We start from the raw sequence: 20,699 nt of genomic DNA on the forward strand, positions 1-20,699 counted from the left end.
ACATTTTCAAACTAGCAAAAATTATACTATTCCTAAATTATCAACAATTTGTATCCCTAATATCATTATAGCTCCCTTATTATTCTAGTTTAAATAGTAATTTAACTTAGCATCACGAAACAATGCCATGGATGTTTAGGACATGAATCATTTATTCATCAACTTCATTTCTCAAATAAAATCCGTAGCCCCCCTGAAAAAAAAAAAAAAAAAAACGGAGTCCAATACCCGAGGGCGCATGCGCGTCCTGGTGTAGCTCCCCGATTGGCTGATCGGCATCCCTTTCGCCCCCGCATCACCGACACATCAATGTGGTCTCTTCAGAATCGAAAGGGACCTTGGCGTGTGGTCGTTCTACTCTGCGCTCTCGAGGTGGAGCGATTTATTGATGTTGTTCTGGGATTTCTCCTTCAAGAAACTCCCCCCTCCCCCCGCTGCGCTAGGACGGACTGGACAGGTGAGTGGGGCTCAATTAGCAGACACAGAAATTTGTATACGGATCACTTTGTGCGGGATATTTTCTCAATCTTGTGCTTGAAATTACCGACGATCATAAACCGGGCAGAGTATGCACGATCAGGTCGGATACTAAATGATTCATTAGTATAAATGATTGGTAATTTATTTACTGCAGTTATTCAATTTTGCATTTGTTTGGAATTATGTATGTGAAGTAGCTTTTTGTATCATTTTGTGTATTGAAATATTTAAAGAAAAAGCATAAGTATATATATGTATAAACTTATACTATGTATATATACAATAACCACACGTTATATCGCTCATTCGGATATATCTCGCTTTTCGATCGGTCTCCCAAAAAATATATTTAAGAAAAAATGTCGCTTTACCATTTGAAGTTACGAAAAAAGAATAAATAAATAAATAAAAAATATCAATAAATAAATAAAAAGGGTTATAATTCTTAGGAAAAGGAATTTTCTTCTTTCTTTAAACAACGAATAAAAATAGTATGCTTTTCATCGCATAATTCGTTGCAGTTTAAACTGCCACTTTCTATTCGCATTCCAATATAAAATAATAGAAATATTTAAATATATAATTTATTGTAAAAGAGAGAGAGAGAGAGAACATTGGGTTTGCTTATTTTCTTTTGTTTTTACTAAGAAAATTGTCCTAATGTGAAAAAACTTACCTTTTGTAGATTCACATTTCACTAACTGGTACTTGAGTTGAATCGGTATTTTTTATAACATCAGTTATGCTGCAATTTCGGATATACTGTGCTTTATTGTTGTCTCCCGGCGAGCGCAATATAACGAGGGGTTACTGTAGTATGGAAAGAACCATTTACTTGTTTTCAACTATTTATCTCTAACAGAGGTGAATAGTTGAAAACAAGCTAAGTATGCATGCTCAGTTCAAATATCAAATGATTAATCAAAATCTATGTGGATGGATAGAAAAATAGCTATTGAGCGGGAAAGAAAACACGTATTTATCCCTAATAGATGCAAATAAATACAAAATATGCATTCTCAGAACGTACCAGAATGAATAAATACTATTCGTAATTTACTTACAGTTTGATGTTTACAACCATATAGAGATATGTACAATTTATGTGCGTTCGCTTTTTGTATTAATTTACATACTGAAATAATTAAAAAAAAAGTATATTATGTGTGTAAGTAGGGCTTAATTTTCAACAAGAAAAGTGCAGAAGCTCTTAGCCACTAGAGCTATTTTTGTTGCGTAAATGGTGTGAATTCCACCAAAATACGTCAAAATTCGCATTAAATTGGAAAGAAATTCAGGATCTGAGACCACATGTAAATTAAGTCCTGTTATCAAATCGTCTCAACTTCCATTAGACTGGCCTTTTCAATAACGCTTTAGAGCAGGAATTCTCAAAGTGGCTGCCGTGGCGCTCTGGAGACCAAAGTGCTCACGGTATCAATGTATATAGATGTATGGTGAGGTGCCGTGAGAAAATTCTAGTTTTTCAATGGGTGCCGCGAGTCAGAAAAGTTTGGGAATCCCTGCTTTAAGGAATTAAACTTTTTGTATTTAGCAATTCTGAGCATTTCCTGTTTTCACGAGCTAATTGTTTTCACGCTAAAGAACACGTCGGGTAAGTTTTTTTTTTCTTTTGACCCTGAAGAACGTACATATATTCACTGCTTTTAGTATTCCGAGCGTTTCTCATACACTTGACACTAAAGCTCAATAATGAAACTGAAATCTGCACAAGAAAAGGTGAAAACAGCGTTTTTTTTTTTTTTTTTTTTTTTTTTTTTTTACATCTTCAAGTCCTACAACATGAAAAACTCGTTAAATTCTAAAATAGTTGCACGTGATAAGATTGCCTCCATCGCTATTACAGTTCAATATTGCAGTGCAAAGAACGGGTAACACATTTTTGGACACCAATAATGAGACAATCGAGACATGGAAAGTGAAACCTTTGAGGGGGGGGGGGGATTAACTCGCTGCGTTTCCCGCGATTTCCACGCGCTTCAAGTAATTTAAAAACTTTATTCTGCTATTTCGTCGTTAAGTGCCAGTGATACATTATCTGAAGTAAAGCACTGCCTTGAACTTATCTTTATGGGAGGGAGAAAATTTTCAATTTGCCGATTTCCGATATTTACCCAATGATAATGAAGAGAGGTATTAGGCATCAAAAAAAAAAAAAAAAAAAAAATATATGATTGATTGGTCTCGCAAAATTTGCAGAGTAAGCAGGGCCTGATTACTGAATAGGTCAACTTGGCAGTGGCCTAAGGCCCCCGCTCTTTAAGGGTTCCCAAATGACTGAAATTATTTTAGCTAAATGCTAAACCTGTAATGTTCAACTGCGGGGAGGGGGGAGGGGTCGAAAAAGAGTTTGATCTAGGGCCTGTCGATATCTTAATCGGGCACTGCGATTAAGGAAATTTTTGGGCTGTCACAGTGACCTAAGACCGAGGCGACCCTGAACACTGACCGCTCGTTCATTTTGCAAGCCACATACCTATTAATTTAATAAAGAAATTGTTTCACCGAAACTGTGTAAAAACTTGCTGCTCAAAAAGAAAAAGTAATAAAACTCGAATTTGGTGTAAAGAATGTGAAGTAGAACTTTTCATTGAACTCTGTTGTAAGATTTATCTACTATGCGTAATTTCTAACATAGTTTGTGAAAACTTAGTGCTTATATATTGTATTGTTTTTTTATACATAAAGAAATAAGCATATTTTTCAACTACTTCGTTAAAGAAATTGAGCAGTCAGTGGGTTAACTTCAACCTTTAAAAAAAATTACATTGGCCATTTCCCCTGTTCATATATGAAACATGTAAAAATTCCAATGAAGGATTATTTATTTATTTATTGGGGGAGGGAGTGGGTTGAGGTCTTTGTGAATATGCTTGCAACTTTTACAAAATTCACATAAGCTCCGAAAATAGCTGGTTATGTATTTCATAAAAGGTACGGACTATTTTCAACGTGATGAAGTAAATCGTTGACTTTTTTGCGAATGCAGCATAATGAGTGGTTAAACGATTAAAGGCACATTTTCTAATAGTTTTGGTAATCATTTTTTTAGTAGTCAGTTTTAGTGTAAAAAAATGGAGGTATCTGAGAAAAATCCTTCGCGCAATTTGACAAGAAAAATAATTTAAGTCTAAAAAAAAGAAATGATTTTGGGGGAAAATCAAAAGCAAACACTTAGTAAGGCGATAGCAAAACTGTGAATAAACAAGGGAAAATTGAATGTAAGGCCGATATTGGAATAAAATAAACGGTATGTTTATTGTTAAACTACCCATAAAAATCATGTACATAACCTTGGAAGTTAGTAACAAAAATTGCCAACAGGGGCGCTGCACGCTGTGATTGCAATAGAAGTTCCCATAAAAAGTGCCTACGAAAGGGTTGAATGATAATTTCTAGCTTAAATGTAAGTACCTCTGAGAGGTAAAACTACTGCTGAAGCGCCTAACCATTTCGCAGCACTATTTATGGGGATTTTTATTGCAATTACAGCGTGCAACGCCCCCTGTCAACTTTTGTTCGTCACTAACTTTCAAGGTCATGTACATGATTTTTATGGGTGATTTCACAATAAACATACCGATTATTTTATTCCAATATCGGCATTTGTTTTCGAGATGTGTTTAATTTTGAAATCAGGGAGTCTTTTCCTGGACACCCTGTATGTCTCTTCTGCACATTAGTCACATTTTGATTTTGAGCTTTGCACTGCTATTGGTTAATGGAAATTCAACATTTCATAATGAGAACAAATGTGCGGTACATGATTCGAGATGAAAAGTACTTGAAGTGATATTGTGAAAAGAAGGACATATTCATTACTGCCGAAACTACTGTTCAAGTATTCTCCATAGATGTACAGTCGAACCTCCATATATCGAACTTCCACACATCGAAATTTTCTATATATCGAAATCCCAGCAAATTTCTATGTTCATCATATAGAAAAATAGTTTCTATATATCGAAAAAATCCCTATATATCGATTTTTTTTCGCGACATTCGTAGATTCTTTTTCGTATTTAGACTGTTTGTCTCATGAAAAATGAAGGTTAGAGGAGAAAATTACGGCCACTAAAGGTTACTACGGAACTCATAAGAAATCTGGGGTTGAAAGGTGTGTTGTTACGTCGTTGTTCTGTTCCAAAGTTCTTAAATTCCCTTAAGTTTATTTCAAAACTTAGCTGTAACCAGTAACACTGTAAAATCAGTTTCAAATTATCCCTTTTATTTGTTGATTATCATTTCTAGTCTTCTTAGCTTCAGTAAAAATCAGTCAAGTTAAGTAGATTAATTTTTACTTTTCTCTCGATCACATTTGTTAAAACGAAAATCCCCTAATGTTGCGATCAAGTTGAATTGGCGAAGAATATGAAGATGTATAGTTGGCGTAAAAATATCATTTCTGTTAATTTTTTAATCATCAACTTTCAATTAATCCGATACTCGTGCAAATTATAAATTGGGTATCATACACGAAAGTCAGCATTTATTTTAATGTTTTAGGAGACTTTTATGATAAAATAAGATCGTTTCTATGTATCGAAGTTTCTATATATCGAATTTTTTTCCGGCAATTTGCTACTTCGATATATGGAGGTCCGACTAGTATAACTGGATGCACAACTTCGTAGCTACAACCACTAGCCGCCACCTGAAAGCACAGAACTTGAAGGAAACGGCCAAAAGTGTAGCCATCGGGCGATGGCAAAAGTTGTATGCGCTCATGTGCTTTTCGGACGCTTGCCCGTCTACTAGAAGGTTCTCGGTTATTTTCCTCCGTTTTAAAAGTTTAGCTAAATTAGGAAACAAAAAATGGCTACAAAACCTATAAAAATCGAGCACGACAAAAATTACAAATAATATTCCCTAAATTGGAAGCATTTCCATTAGCTTGCCCATAAGTAATAACATTTGATCATGTCGGTAAATTTTAATATTGCTCATTTTGACTAGATTAAAATACTTCTAAAATTATTTTATTCATTAAAAAAGTTCTTTTCACTTTTCCTTCTCATACGTCTTCTTAAAAATGCAATATTTTTGTATGTGTGTTCAGAATTGGATTTTTTTTTTTTGTTTTCCATTTTCATTTATTACTACGCTTGATTAAAACGACTAGTAGAAAACTTTGTGCTTATTTTCATTAAAACTTTAACTTGGGAATGTTTTACATAAAATTCTGTAATCATTTTGAATGCTAGTTTTCGACTGTCGTGAAGTTAAATGCTAAATCGAATAAAATTTAATTTAAACAGCTTAACTCAAAATATTTCCTGTTTAAAGCTTACTGTTTTTCTTCCGTTTTTGGAAGTAAAATCTCTGTGTTCTTCTTTAAAAAACAACATTTGCGTATTTTCTTGAAAACTTCGGTATTGAAACAAAATTTATGACACTTAATAGGTGAATGATGGTAATTTTGATGCAGACATAATTTACTTAAGTCTTTCAGGGACGAAGCTTTTGAAACATCATCTGCGTTTGAAAATGTTTTTTCAAGTTTCAGCATTACTGTCGGACGCAGGAATAAAACATACAAAAAAAAAAAAAAAAAAAAAAAAGTATTTGGTGTAGGAATTACGTTTTGCTCCGTCTGACTGATTCTAGAGGAAAATCGGTTGAAATGTTTTATCAATCATTAATCTGAATGTTAGCAATTATATATCTTTTTTTGTTTAATTTTTTGAATTTGACAGTTTCTCTGGGTGAGAGTGCTGAGAAATATGCAGTGGCAGTGAACATTACGGCAAATGACTAAAAACCGCAACATTTGAAAATAATTTGAACATTATTCCCTTTGAGAAATGGTGAGCGAGTGTTTTTATGCTTATTGTCAATTTCACCGCTTTGGTTGCAAGAATTAGCTTTTGTTACCATTCAAATATATTGGATCAGAAAAGGCTCTCATGCTAATAATCGTTATTTGAAAGGAAATTTATTCTGTGTTTTACATTTTCCGGGAAGGGGGGGGGGGGCGCAAAATGTACCTGTCGATACTAGAGATGCGACATCGATGAAAAACATCGATGTTTCAAAACATTGATTGTATCGATTATTCGACCCCAAAACATCGATGTTTTGAAAGATTAATGTTCTGAAACATCGAACGTTTCGATGCATATTCCTGCATAAGATCTAAAAATGTTTTAATACTGAAACTAAATTCACGGTATAACTAAAATTTTTAAAATGGCAAAAAAAAAAAAAAAAAAAAAACTCTAATTTGAATTCCAAAACTTTGAATTCAAATTATGTTTTTCGCAATCACGAGTTGCGACAAGACTCTACTGGTTAGAGTTATTGTTTCTAGAAATGGCTCCCCCGCCCAAGCATGTCCCTCCTCCTGGGTGCTTACGTATATATAGTGGTGTGCGTGTGTGTGTAGGCTTACGTGTGTGCACGTAGGCGTGTGTATGTGTGTAAAGGCCTGCGCGCGTAGGTGACTGTGTATTAGCATGCGTGTGTAGGACATGGACGCCACCTTCCAGCAAAAGTGGATTCCGGTGGACAGTTCTCAGGACCAGCCGCGCCGCCGCCGGTGGACGGTGGTGCTGCAGGCCTGGTCCAAGCTGAAAAAGGAACCGGAACATCAAGGACTGTCAAGTGAGAACAATAAGGTCCAAGCTGAAAAAGGAACCGGAACATCAAGGACTGTCAAGTGAGAACAATAAGCAATCGTGATTGCTCAAAAATAACTGTAATTTGAATTCCGAAACTTTGAATTCAAATTATGTTTTTCGCAATCACGAGTTGTGACAAGACTCTACTGGTTAGAGTTATTGTTTCTAGAGATGGCTCCCCCTCCCAAGCATGTCCCTCCTCCTGGGTGCTTACGTGTATATAGTTGTGTGCGTGTGTGTGTAGGCTTACGTGTGTGCACGTAGGCGTGTGTATGTGTGTAAAGGCGTGCGCGCGTAGGCAACTGTGTATGAGCATGCGTGTGTAGGACATGGACGCCACCGCCCAGCAAAAGTGGATTCTGGGGGACAGTGCTCAGGACCAGCCGCGCCGCCGCCGGTGGACGGTGGTGCCGCAGGCCTGGTCCAAGCTGAAAAAGGAACCGGAACATCAAGGACTGTCAAGTGAGAACAATAAGCAATCGTGATTGCTCAAAAAAAAAAAAAAAAAAACAATAATGATAATAGATTATTAACATCCGAAACTAAGTACGCAAACTGATAAACAACTTATACATGCACTTTAAAATTCAAAAAAAAAAAAAAAATCTTTAAAATTTCCACTTGAATAATACATAAACGGCACGCAAGAAACGTGTGTAGAATGTATAAATAAAAACATTCGATGGGACGAAAACATCGACATCAATGTGTTACCATTAGCTGATACAGTACCCGCCACTAATAAAATCACTGGATTATAAAATCAGCCGCTTTTTAAAATCAAATTTGGAAGAACAGAGTCATCGCAATATCAAAACATGTTAAAATCATCCTTTAATAAAATCACTATCGCCGTTTTATAAAATCAAACTTTTGGATATAATACGCCAAAAATTGATAAAGATGCACCAAGAAGGGAAGGAATCGGTCTCTGTAGATCAGGAAATATCAGAGCCGAATTTGCTCTCATCATTAGATATCAGTAAAGTGCTTGATATTATACGATGCACTTTTGAGCCAAGAGGAAAATATAATGTTAAAACTTATAAACATTTTGTAAACTTTCAAACGATATTGTTCTTTACTCTGCAACTCTAAAAATATTGGCGCATTGTTATTTGATTAAGAACCTTGTGCAAATTTAAAAAAATGTACCTCATACTCAAAATAACTGTATTTTTAAACACTCGAAACAAAAATAAATGTCGTTTTTAGAGCATTTGAACTTCAAAATCTATAATTTTTTAAAGTGAGTTTTGGTATGCCGTTTTATAAAATCAGACACTTTATAAAATCAAATATCTTCTGAACCAATGTGCTTTTAATAAGCGGCGAGCATTGTACATTTAACCAGAATGTTCTAAAAAACTTTTTACTCCTTTAGAATCATTCATGTCTAAGTTTCAGGAAGCCATAACGTCCTTGTACTAATGTTTTTTCAAAGCGTGTTTTCAGAATCAATCTTAATATATAAAAATCAATGTCCTGAGATAACATATCTGTATGTATAAAAATCTCGTGTCACGATGTTTGTTCGGGGTAAACTCCGAAACTACTCAACCGATTTTTCTCTAATTTCATATCTATGTGTCATTTGGTCTAACTTAAAAGATAGGATGGTTTTTATAATTTTTTATTGTAAATTTCATATTAATTATGCAATAATAGTGTGAATCAATTGTTTAGTTCTAAAAATTCTTAATAGATGGCGGTGTAAGTTAATTAATCGATATAACTCTAACATCGTATGACTTACTGCTAAAAAACACCATGATAAAAAAACTCAGAAATGCTGCTTAGAATTTCCATATAACGTTTCGGGATATTACAGGTTATTATTTACTTCCTGAGAAAATCAACTATATTTTTCAAAACGTTTCCTTGAATTGCTACAAATTGCAGATTTCACACCGTTGTGAAAAGTATTTTTCTCCACCAGTATCAAGATTATTTAAACGTATTTAATAGGTGTATCGGTTTCGGAGCGATTACGGTTCGTCCAGATTGACTCAGCACCTAATGAGTGCGAAAAGATATATGGATCACGAAGCTTTGCAAGAGTTGCAGAGGAGTTACATTCGAGCTACTTGCTTGAGAGTCTGTCTTCGCGTTGGCAATACGTGTATTAATGCTTTGAGAGATTTCTTAGAAAAGCAGGAAGGTTCCGGGCTATTATATTAAACCTGCGTTAGGCTTCTCTGAAGGTGCCGGAATCATAACTGCCTTTAACCAAGAAGACTACTGAATTCTTCAAAAATATTCCTGGTTAATTTCTGGAAGGTTAATGAATTTAAGCGGAAAACAATTATTTTCTTTATTTTGTTCCCCAAGAAATTTTTAATATCATTAATTCTTGCAAAGATACGTTCGCAACAGAAAATTGCAGTGACAATTGCATCGTCAGGCATTGCTGCTACTTTTTTTAGATGGTAGACGAACAGCACATTCAGCTTTAAAGTTGTCTATTAGATATTCATAACAAACAAAACGCAATGTGTAACGTTAAAGAAAAAAGAAAAAAAAAAAAACGTGGTATGGCTGTAGTGTTACAAGAGATTGAAATTATAATTTGGGATAAGTGTACTATGACTCATGAGTAAAAGCATTCATTCGAAGCACATCCTAGGATTGTGCAAGATTTGAACGGCAACGATAAACTTTTAAGCGAAATCATCGAATACTGTCTGGGGACTTCAGGCAGACATTACCAGTTACTCCTATGAAATCAACGCATGTTTCAAACAATCGTTTCTATAGCGTAATGTCGAAGATGCGATTGGCCATGAACATGCGAGTATAAACGCAAAATGATCTAATCGCACAAGTATTTTCTGAGCAATTGCTGAGTATTGGAAACGGTGAAATTGAACTATATCAAAATGTACAGTACAACAAATAGCCAGACATTTTCTACACTGCCGTTGAGACGAAAAGTGAACTAATTGAGAGTAGATTCCCAGATAACATTATTTTTTTAAAAATCATAATTGCCTCTGTAATCGCGCTGGTTTTGTAGCAGTTTTGTTTTCGGTAAACATTTCCGAACAGACAGGAAAATTTGTGGATCGTCAATTGTCGACTGTCAAATACATATCCTGATGCATGTCGCAAATTGTATTTATTGGTCACACAAAGTCATTGGGAGTTGACACTTTCGAATGCAGGTTTGACATAAGGAGAAACAGTATTCGTCAACTGGTTAAAACAATTTTGACGACATACTATCCAACACAATCATTTTAAGGAGAAACTATATAACTTTCACGTTTGAAGACGTATTTCATAAAGTTTAACAAACACAAATGTCCAAATCCAGATTTTACACCAGAGATGAATATGAAGCTTTAGTTTTAACTGAAGGTTTTTGCGTTTCAATTTCAAATTTGCCTCTTAGTTATTATGTTATGCCGTCACATGATAGTTGGGGCACCGACTTAGTTAACACTGATTTGCAACGTATAACAACAGAGCAATGACGCTGTCTTAGCTACAATTATTGCGAATAATGAGCCATTACTGACGGCTGGAAAAAAAGCTCCCCATTGATGCTGAAGAAGTCTAATATATTTGTCGATGAAAACAAAGCAGTAAACATTGCAACTGAATTTTTAAATTCCCTGGATACACCAGGAATGCGACTACACGATTTCCGGTTGAAAATTGGCTGAACAATTTATTCTTTTTCGCAATTTAAACACACCTAAATTACGAAACGGTACACGTTTCTTCATCAAAAGTCAACAATTTTGTCGGGAAAGTTTAAAGGAGAAATGTTTGTGTTGCCACGTAATCCATTAATAGCGTCATAATTTTCAAACACATATGAAAGGCTTCAATTTCTGATTCGTTTAGCTTTTGCAAAGACCATAAATAGATTTCAAGAACAAACAATGTCTTCTTTCGGTTTGGACATGAAACATAAATATTTCTCTTATGGGCAACCATATATCGCCTACTCACACGTGGAAAGTTATCATACTTTTCGTATTAGCAAAAGACTGGTTAAGCAAGAACATTATGCACAACTTAGTGCTTAGACAGTTTTCAGTTTTCAAATAATAGAAACAATAGTTCGAAGTCAATATTATCTACTTCATTGAAAAAATTTAATTTTTATATGTTTTTAATTTAGTTAGTGTATTTTGTAAAGAAGTTTTTGATTACAAACTATAGAGAAAGCTGAGGTGAATAAAATGTAGTGTAGAATCTAAAAGTGTATGGTGGTTTACGCTTAGTCTCTACATTTGGTATTTTACAATCAGTTTCGATATTTACTATCACTTTCAAGTTTTTTTTTTTTTTTTGCGGAAGTCATACTTACAAAATTTACTAAGCGTAAGTATAGTGCTTTTGCCATAGAAAATTTAGTTAGTACTTACTGAATTCAATAAGTACTTTCTTCAGCCTGCACTGTAAAAAAAAAAATAAATCCGAAACGTTATTGAGTAAAAATTTTCGATACTTGCTTGCAGTTCTGGCTAAGCTTTGGCTATGTTTGCATTACTGCTTATAGAAGTTCCTTAGTAAATCAGAAAGGTGCTAAGCTTTTTTTTTTTTGTATCCCTTTCTAAGTTTACAGTAAAGTTCCAGAAACACGACTAACTTCAAACGGGAAGATCTTCGAATTTTTCAAGAGGCTTCCGAGATGATTTCAGGAAGGTTATTAACTTTTATCGGAAAACTTTCCGGGTTTTGGCATGACATGTTATTGGCAGAAATTGGCCACATCAGCTGCCCATAATTTTCCAGGAGCATTTAGGAATCCTTTTTACATTGAATCACGCCCATTATCAATCTCATATGTTTTAAAATCGGCTATACTATTTTAAGCTCTAATAAAAATATTTATTTGATTCTATCAAAATAATGAGTAAAAATTTATTTTAATCCAACTTTTTTGCCACAGCAACGCGTGACTGGGTCAGCTAGTATATGTATATATATATATCAACGCGCAGCCGAAACCGCTGATACCTCAGACTTGAAATTTGACATGCATGTCCGCATGATTATGAAAGTAACCACTAAGAAAGGATTTTCCGAAATCTCAGTTAGTTCGGGAGAAATTAATTAAAACCCCCCTTAATTTCTGCGAAATTGAAGCCTGTCATTGAAATTCAAATCCCTTATTTTCGAAGGATTTCCTCCATCAAATCATTATTCAGTACTTCATCTCAACTTTTGGTCGATAGCGAATTTTAAATTTGATATTGTTTTTGTTTCTCACGTGGTTCTTCGAGGCTTTTCTCAAGTCAAATAATAATGTTTCTGTCTTTTACTTTCATTTTTTCAAAACTAGAAACGAAGTTTTTTAAGAACATCATCAAAGGTGGACCATCCTTTTGAATTCAGAAGAGTGCAGTTTCCTGTAAAAGTTTGCTTTGCAATAACCATTAATAAATCACAAGGACAGACATTAAAAGTAGCAGGGATCGATTTAAGAGAAGACTTTTTTCACACGGCCAATTTTATGTAGCTTGCTCCAAAGTCAGTTCGTCAAGCAGCTTAATAATTTCAGCAGAGAAAAAAAAAAAAAGTTGTATACAAAGAAGTTTTTGCTTAAACATAGGTATAACAATAAAATGTGGATGGCCTGTGTTTGCAAACATAATCAATACTTTCTAAGGATCGTTAATAACAGTTAAAGATTGGTTAAGGACAAGGGCATATATATAAGGAGTCCAGTGGCCGCCCTGGGATCCTCCCAAAATTAGAAAAAAATATAGGTAATAAGTAATTATTATAGGGGATTTTCGAAACTAGGTGCACCAAGCATTGTTAACCCCTGCTAATTCCATTACCCGAGCAATGCCGGGTACGGGAATGCTAGTAATAAATAATAATGACCACAAAAAGTGAAATCTTTTGTGAAAAAGTTTGAAGGCATATGGTGTGGAACCGGCAAGCAGGGGCGTGCACAGAAATTTTGGGGCCCGTGACAAATGACTTTTCCGGGCTCCCTTCCACATTGTTTACCCCTATATTTCACTCCTCATTAAAAAAATTTTGGACCCTTTTCAGGCTCGTGCCCGGGACAAAATTTGTCCCTCCCGCCCGTGCACGCCCCTGCTGGCACGATAATTTTTTTGAAGTTGAAATTACGTTCTTATCTATTTACGTTCTTTACAACTTAATTTCTGATTCACCATCAAATTTTGAGATAATTTCATGTTAAATATGAAAATATAATCTTTCAGAGAGTGTCGACAGTAATGAAAGTTTAATGCCTAATTAAGAGGCACTATTCTTTTCACTGGAATATAAAGAATAAAATTCGCCCCTAATTTTCAACCAGCAACAAAAGCAGTTGTAAAAATCATTGCATTTATTTAACAAGATAATTGACATAAAACGAAATATATCAACACAACCTTTGCACTGCAAAGATAATATAAGGAAAGAGTATAATGATAATACGAATATGAAATTAGCATTCCAAGGAGAAATCTGAACTCATCCAAGAACAAAATCTTATCGATACACGTTAAGAATCCGTTCGATGTCTATTCTAGTTTTCCCCGTATAGATATCCTATCGTTATCGAAATGACAATTAAAACATTGATTAGTTCATTAGAACCATCATTTACCATTTTCAGCCATTAGATACACTGATTATCGGATTCAAAAGATGATTGCGTAGTTCGATGAGATACTAATGCGTTTTATTCGAAGAAAATAGTTATTATGTGATGGAAGATTTTGTGAGACGATGGGAATTCGATGACAGAAATTTCTGATAGTATATCGATTTTTAAAGTTCGTATGTAATCGATTGAATTAAAAGTATAATGTACTTGATTTTTTTATGCCACACGTAACATGTATAATATTTTGACAGCGCTAATGCATTTTTTTAACATACATATGTTGTCAATACTTTGCTTATATGGGTCACTAGCAAAAATACCCGGCGTTGCCTGGGTCAGTAATAATTATTAGAAAAAATCGTTACTTGCTTTTGTTTTCTGTTTTAAGTAAAAGAATTTAAAACACATCTTTTTGACGTGATTAAAAATAGAGTTTCTTCCTTACCCATAAAACTAAAATAGCAATAAGTATAAAAACAAAGTAGTATTGATTTAGAAACGAAAGCACTATATTTAAGCATATACAAATTTAAAAAACATTAAATTAATCTTCTCATGTTTAAAAAGATTAATCTGTTGATACTTTTTTTTTTTAACATGGAGTCTAAAACCTTCTCTGTATGGCTAATGAAGTACGAAGTGATTAAAAAAAAGTAGCTGCGCTCGTAATCCCCTCATACTTGCTTTAGTTATTTCGGGAAATTTCAATCATTGTGGCTCTTGGTGCGATTTTACCGAATTTGCGAAAGTCGTTTCGAGGTACCTTCGATGATGCTCCCCCATTCTTTCCTTACTTTGTAAAACGATATGATATTAATTTTCGTTACAGAGATATCGTCGCCAGATGCTGAGACATTTTTGGTCACCATAAAATGGCGCTAAACAGTTTCATCCGAAATGTTACCAAAATAAGTAATAAAATTTGGTGATTGTTTGAAATTGTGCAAAAAGGAAAATTAATGGAAGTTTTTGTGCTGTTTATGGATTTGCCTAATTTAGTTGCTGGATTATTTAACACAGTAAAAAAAGTCTTTTGAAAATTCTTTGATTGGCGATATTTTGTTTACATGGTGAAAGCTGAGAAACATTATGACGTAGTCTTCGGCTTCAAAAACAGCAACGTTGAAAAAACTGCCAAATGCATCAGCTACGGAAATCTTTCTGCAAAAATTTTGGCGATCTGCTGGTTGTTTGGATAATGAGTAAGTGTTCAATTAGCATAAATAATAATAAAAACCATTAATTACTTTAAAGTTCCGTTTAAATGGAAAATCATCAGCCAAATCATGTATTATTTGCCAATCTTGTGCAAAAATCTTACTTCAAGATTTGACTTGAGAAAAGCCTTGAACAATCACGAAAAGCAAAGAAAGTCAACAATCCAACAATTGTCGCTATCGACAGGGAGTTGAGATGATACACTAAATACTGTATTGAGTTGAGGAAAGCCTTCGAACATGGATCTAAAAAGCTCATAACTCGTTTTTTATTCTACTTAGAAATTTCGAACAGGTGCCATCTTCAGCAGAAAAATCAGAGCTTTCGATGGACATATAATGTAAATATGTGCAAGTATTTATTCATCCCAATATTAGAGAATTTATACAAAAATTGTGTTTTATTGCCCCCCTAAGGGGGTTTTGCCCCCCATAACGGGACGAAAACTACCCTATGTGTTATTCTGATGCATAAGCTATATTATTGTAAAGTTTCATCAAAATCCGTTCAGTAGTTTTTGCGTGAAAGAGTAACAAACATCCATACATCCATCCATACATCCATACATCCATCCATACAGACAAACTTTCGCATATATAATATTAGTAAGATTCTCCTGAAATGTGGAATTTTGCAATCCTGAATTTTTAATTTTTGAGCTTTTCAGGAAGGATGCATTTTGGCATTTTTTTGAAAGACAAAATATGTACCTTGGTAAAACTACAATAGTTCATGAAACATGTACATTTATTTTGCAGATAATGATGCTTTAGTTAGTAAAAAGGACAAAAAGTGCCATTACCATCCCATGTTAAAAAATCATGTAGAAATTCAAAAAAAAAAAAAAAAACTTCTTTAGTGATTTTAAGTTTTACAATTAAGTACTAGCAATAGCTCGGCAGAAAATAAAAAACAAATATATCTTTTTAAATCTTTTAATGAATTAAAAATAATTTTGAGATTCTTTTTTTAAAAAAAGTACCGAATGCATTACATCATTAATTTTCAATCGTTCAAATTAAGTCTTATAACCTAAAGTAAATATGATTTCTAAAATATTAATAGAACTAACTATTTAAAAATACATTTACTAAAAAAAATGAATATTAATAACTTGAGGACAAGCAATTCTGTAGCAAGGACGGTAATGACTCTGGAAGGATAGTAATGATTATGGCAGAATGGAAATAACGTATACATGTTTAAAATAACGTTAAGCAAACATTCAGTAAAATGTCAAAATGCTATGTTTTTTCAAAACAAAATGTTATGACTTCATTATTTATGTATTTATTTTGCATTAAATACAGATGCTGCGAGTTTCTCTATCGAATTATGTTCCTCTTATGCTAAACAAAAATATCTACGGGAAATGAGTATAGGAGGATCTTTAATAACACATAAAATCTCTTCTGTGGCTATCTGGTGCTTGTCCTCTTCTGTGGAACAGCAAAATTACTTTTTGTTTTTGATGTGGACATAAAGTGGATTCTCAGACTATATTACTTTGGTTTGAATCAACAACACCTGCACATTAAGGTCTGAATTAGTTATCATCCTATGACACATTACATTTAAAACCAATCAGTTTAAAATATAATGTACTTTACAAAATGATAGTTAAGTGGGAACCATTGACCATTAAAAACATCAACAACCCACTGCCCAACAGGTACTTATTATATAAGGTAATTTTAAAAAAGTGAGTTTAAGAAAATTATGTATTTATAATATTAAAAACCATTCAATATACTGAATTTAAAGGTAAAAATGTATATAATTAAAAAAACAAAGCAAATAATTTTATTCTATCCTCAGTCTGTCATTACTACCCAAATTTTTATATTTTGTGCTGGATGGTAATGACATGGATGATAATGACATTTCACTTTATTTTACCTGGCATGAACTAAACTGTAGCTACCATTCTAAAAATTTTGCTCATTTTGATCAAAGGTTCATCTAATGTAAGCAAATAGAAAAAAAAAATTACATAATAATGTTTAAAATAACTATCAATGGGTATGGATGGTAATGACAGCAATAAAAATTTTTCTACTTAATTTGATATCTACAAATCTAAACAAGGCGCATGAAGATTTCCACACAGTAAATTTTTGCTTTACAACCAAACTTAAGGTGGCTGCTACTAAAAATGAGTACTGTTTGGGTTAATAGTGCCACCAAGTGGTTATGAAAGCGTAAAAACTGTTGGACGGTAATGATGCAAAATGTCAGGGACAAATGAAAACTGTTCCACAAAAATTTCAAAATTGCAATCAAACAAAAAAGAAACTTTGTTTTGAATTTGATTATGTGAGGCAATTATGAAATTTTTTTTTCAAGATATTTTTTAGTTTTATTTGCAGTATAGTTAGATCACAAAAGACAATCATTGATTCGAGGAACAGTGGATGGTAATGACTTTTTAGTATATCTTTTTAGTCTCAACAAAAATAGGTACTGTCTATCACTGTTAAATCCACGTAATTTTGTTTGGTAGAAGGTGACAAATAAATAGTATTAAAAAAATAATTAAAAAATATTTATGAGGTTGTAGAGAATATGGGAAAAACAATTCCACATTTCTAGAGAATGACCCATATACATGAATTTTTATTTGCATATAGCCTCTAGATGTTCCTCACATATGACCTGTAAGTGCTTTTTAATATCGCATAAATTTATTCTGCGTTGTCCGGCATTGAATGGTCTACCTTTCAAATAAAGTTGCATACAGTGACATATGTTCATCAGTCAGGCTTGAATAAAAGAAAAAAATAATCTTGTAATATTTCCCTTCAACGTGTAGAAATAAGTAATTTTATGATTCAAAATTAAGATATTTGACCTCTTAAGCTTTTTTAAAAATTTCGAAAATTCATTCATTGTTATTAATAGACGTAAACATTCAGTTTCATGGATTTTCTGGTGAAGACCCTATGTGAATTCTAAAGTCTATCAAAGGACATTTGTGCCAAATTCGTCGAAGAGCCGACATAAACTGGATTTGTTGTGCAGGCGTTATCATAATTTGAAAATGAAACTGTGAAAACAATTGTTATGTATAAAGTTCAGTTGATCTTACAGCCCAGTCAATAAAGGTTTCGTGTCGCAACTAATTTAGGGAAAGCTAAATTTTTGCAGGTTGTTAGTACATATAGTATATACTAAAAAAGTACAAAGTCCCGACTCCCCACCCCTCTTGCTTTCCCCCCACCCCCTCCGAAACATTACCAAAGCAGTACTACGATTATACGCTTTTCGTGTTGTAATTACTTAAGAGAAAGCTGAGTTTTGGAAGGTGTTAGTACATAATGTATTCTTGAAAAAAGTACAAAGTCCCGACCCCCAAAACTCTTGCTTCCCCCTCCCCACCCCCTCCGAAACATTGCCAGAGCAGTACTATGATTATACGCTTTTCGTGTTGCAACTACTTAAGAGAAAGCTGAGTTTTGGCAGGATGTTAGTAAATAATGTATTCTTAAAAAAAGTACAGTCCCGACCCCCACCACTCTTTCTCCCCCCTCACCCTATCTGAAGCACTGCAAGAACAGCACTGTGATTGTACGCTTTTCGCGTCACAACTAATTAAGGGAAAGCTGAATTTTGGCAGGATGTTAGTAAGTAATGTATTCTTTAAAAAAGTACAAAATCCCGACCCCTACCACCTTTTCTCCCCCCCACCCTCATCCCCTACGAAACACTGTAAGAACAGTACTATGATTGCACGCTTTTCGTGTCGCAACTAATTAAGGGAAAGCTGAATTTTGGCAGGATGTTAGTATGTAAAGTATTCTTTAAAAAAGTACAAAGTCCCGATCCCCACCCCTCTTGCTTTCCTCCCCACTCCCTCCGAAACATTGCAAGAGCAGTACTATGATTATGCGCTTTTCGTGTCGCAACTAATTTGGGGAAAGCGGATGTTTTTCAAGATGTTAGACTTATTTTAGCGTATACTTTTTGTACTAAGTCCCCCACCAATCTTTCTCCCCCCTTCCCCACCTCTTCCGAAACATTGCAAGAGCAGTATTATGATTATACTCTTTTCGTGTCCCAACTAAATAAGGGAAAGCTGATTTTTTTTTCAAGATGTTAGTATACAAAGTATACACTAAAAAAAAAAACACAAAATTCCGACCCCTATTGCTTTCCCCCGCCCCGTCCGAAACATTGCAAGAGCAGTATTATGATTATATGCTTACAGCTCGAAAACTAATGATGATACCGGAGTATTCCTTTTTTTATTTGACTTCTTACAATATTATAAATCAGTGGTGCCCAACCTACGGCCTACGGGTTACATCCGGGCCATGAAACTGATCAGCGTGAACCGTTGTTTTGCGAAATGTTAAAACTCGAGGATTATGTTGCAATTGGTTTCTGAAAAACAGGTTGAATTCAACAAAAAAAAAAAAAAAAAAAAAAAGGCATCAAGTTATTATAACTACAATTTTTTTTAGAAGGGGTCATCTAACAGTTTGTTGGCTTGGTCTGAAATATTGTTACAATGCATTCCACTACAGTGTTCACACATATAGACGTACACTCGAACCCAATTTTACGACAGCTACAGTTTTACAGTTGCAAGATATGAGTAGGAGAATTTCACTTGGAGCAGAGGTAATTGTCATGATCTTAGGAATCGGTCTGTTGCTTGAAATACATTTCGAAACCCATTCTTCTGCTGGAAATTTAAAACCTAACCAAGTTTGAATAAAATTTTGTGAAAAGCAAGTAATCGCAAAAATGTTCCTAAAATTCTCTTTTGATTTACCAAAACTTCCACCAACTTCAAACGTCACTCGTCAGCATCTTTTTAAGATTTTCACCAGAGATTTTAGGGTCAACACCAGATTCAAACTCGGTTAGGTTTTAAACATCCCCCAGAAGAGTGGAGTTGGCATTATACTTCATGCAACAGACTGATTCCTAAGTTCATGAAGATTACCTCTGACTCAAGTGAACTTCTCCAATTACTGTCTTGCAATTGAAAACATTATGTGTTTCAAACTGTATGTGTGGTAAAGCTGGGTTCGATTGCACGTCTATGTGTGTGGACACTGTAGTGGAATGCACTGTAACAATATATCGGACCAAACCAGCGAAATATTAGAAGATGACCCCTAATAGTCCAAGAGCTAGCAACGTCGAAAAAACAAGAATTTTAGGAAAGCTGGTTCTTTAATATATCTTTCCCGAAGACGTTTCGAACAGCGTGCGGGTTGTCTGGCGGCCGGTAAACGTTGTGTTTTTTAGTGCGCATCACATCTTTAGAAGTAAAAATATGGATTTTGAAATCATTTTAGTAAGAATCTTTTCTTTTTCAGTGAATTCTAAACACTTTTCGAAACACGAATTTAATATTGCCAGACAATTTTGTTGTTGCGAATATCGCGCCAGATTCAATTTTTTACGAAAAAAAAAATTAAAAAAAAAATTATTTTAGTATGTCTGTCATTTTAACATTATTTTACCTACATATGAATAAGTACAAAATTAATTTGACAGACATGAATTCGGTTGCGTACTCGACAGACAGACCGATTTATTGCTGTAGAGTAGCGCAGCATTATGCCTCTGAATATGAGAAAAATGAAACATTATTATTTAAATTCGTGCCAAAATGATACAAAATAGCTGGATATATATTTTGTTTAATAACAGGAGAAATATGTCACTTATAAGTATCAAAATTAGAATATTTACAGATTATATTTAAATCATAAAAATCCAATTGTAACTAAATTACATTATTTTTGTAAAAGATA

General features: G+C 33.9%; 1 protein-coding gene across 2 annotated transcripts in view; it reads left to right on the plus strand.

Moving 5' to 3' along the window:
• The first annotated feature begins 328 nt into the window (after positions 1 to 328).
• The window catches only part of LOC129230986 (sodium/potassium/calcium exchanger Nckx30C-like), a 514,695-nt gene continuing 494,324 nt past the window's right edge, over positions 329 to 20,699 (plus strand). For both annotated transcript variants that reach the window (XM_054865233.1, XM_054865244.1), the window contains exon 1: positions 329 to 457. The gene's annotated coding sequence lies outside the window, so the exon portion shown is untranslated. The remainder of the gene's footprint in view (positions 458 to 20,699) is intronic.

This window comes from Uloborus diversus, chromosome 1 (genome assembly GCF_026930045.1).
Source record: "Uloborus diversus isolate 005 chromosome 1, Udiv.v.3.1, whole genome shotgun sequence".
Lineage (NCBI taxonomy): Eukaryota > Metazoa > Arthropoda > Arachnida > Araneae > Uloboridae > Uloborus > Uloborus diversus.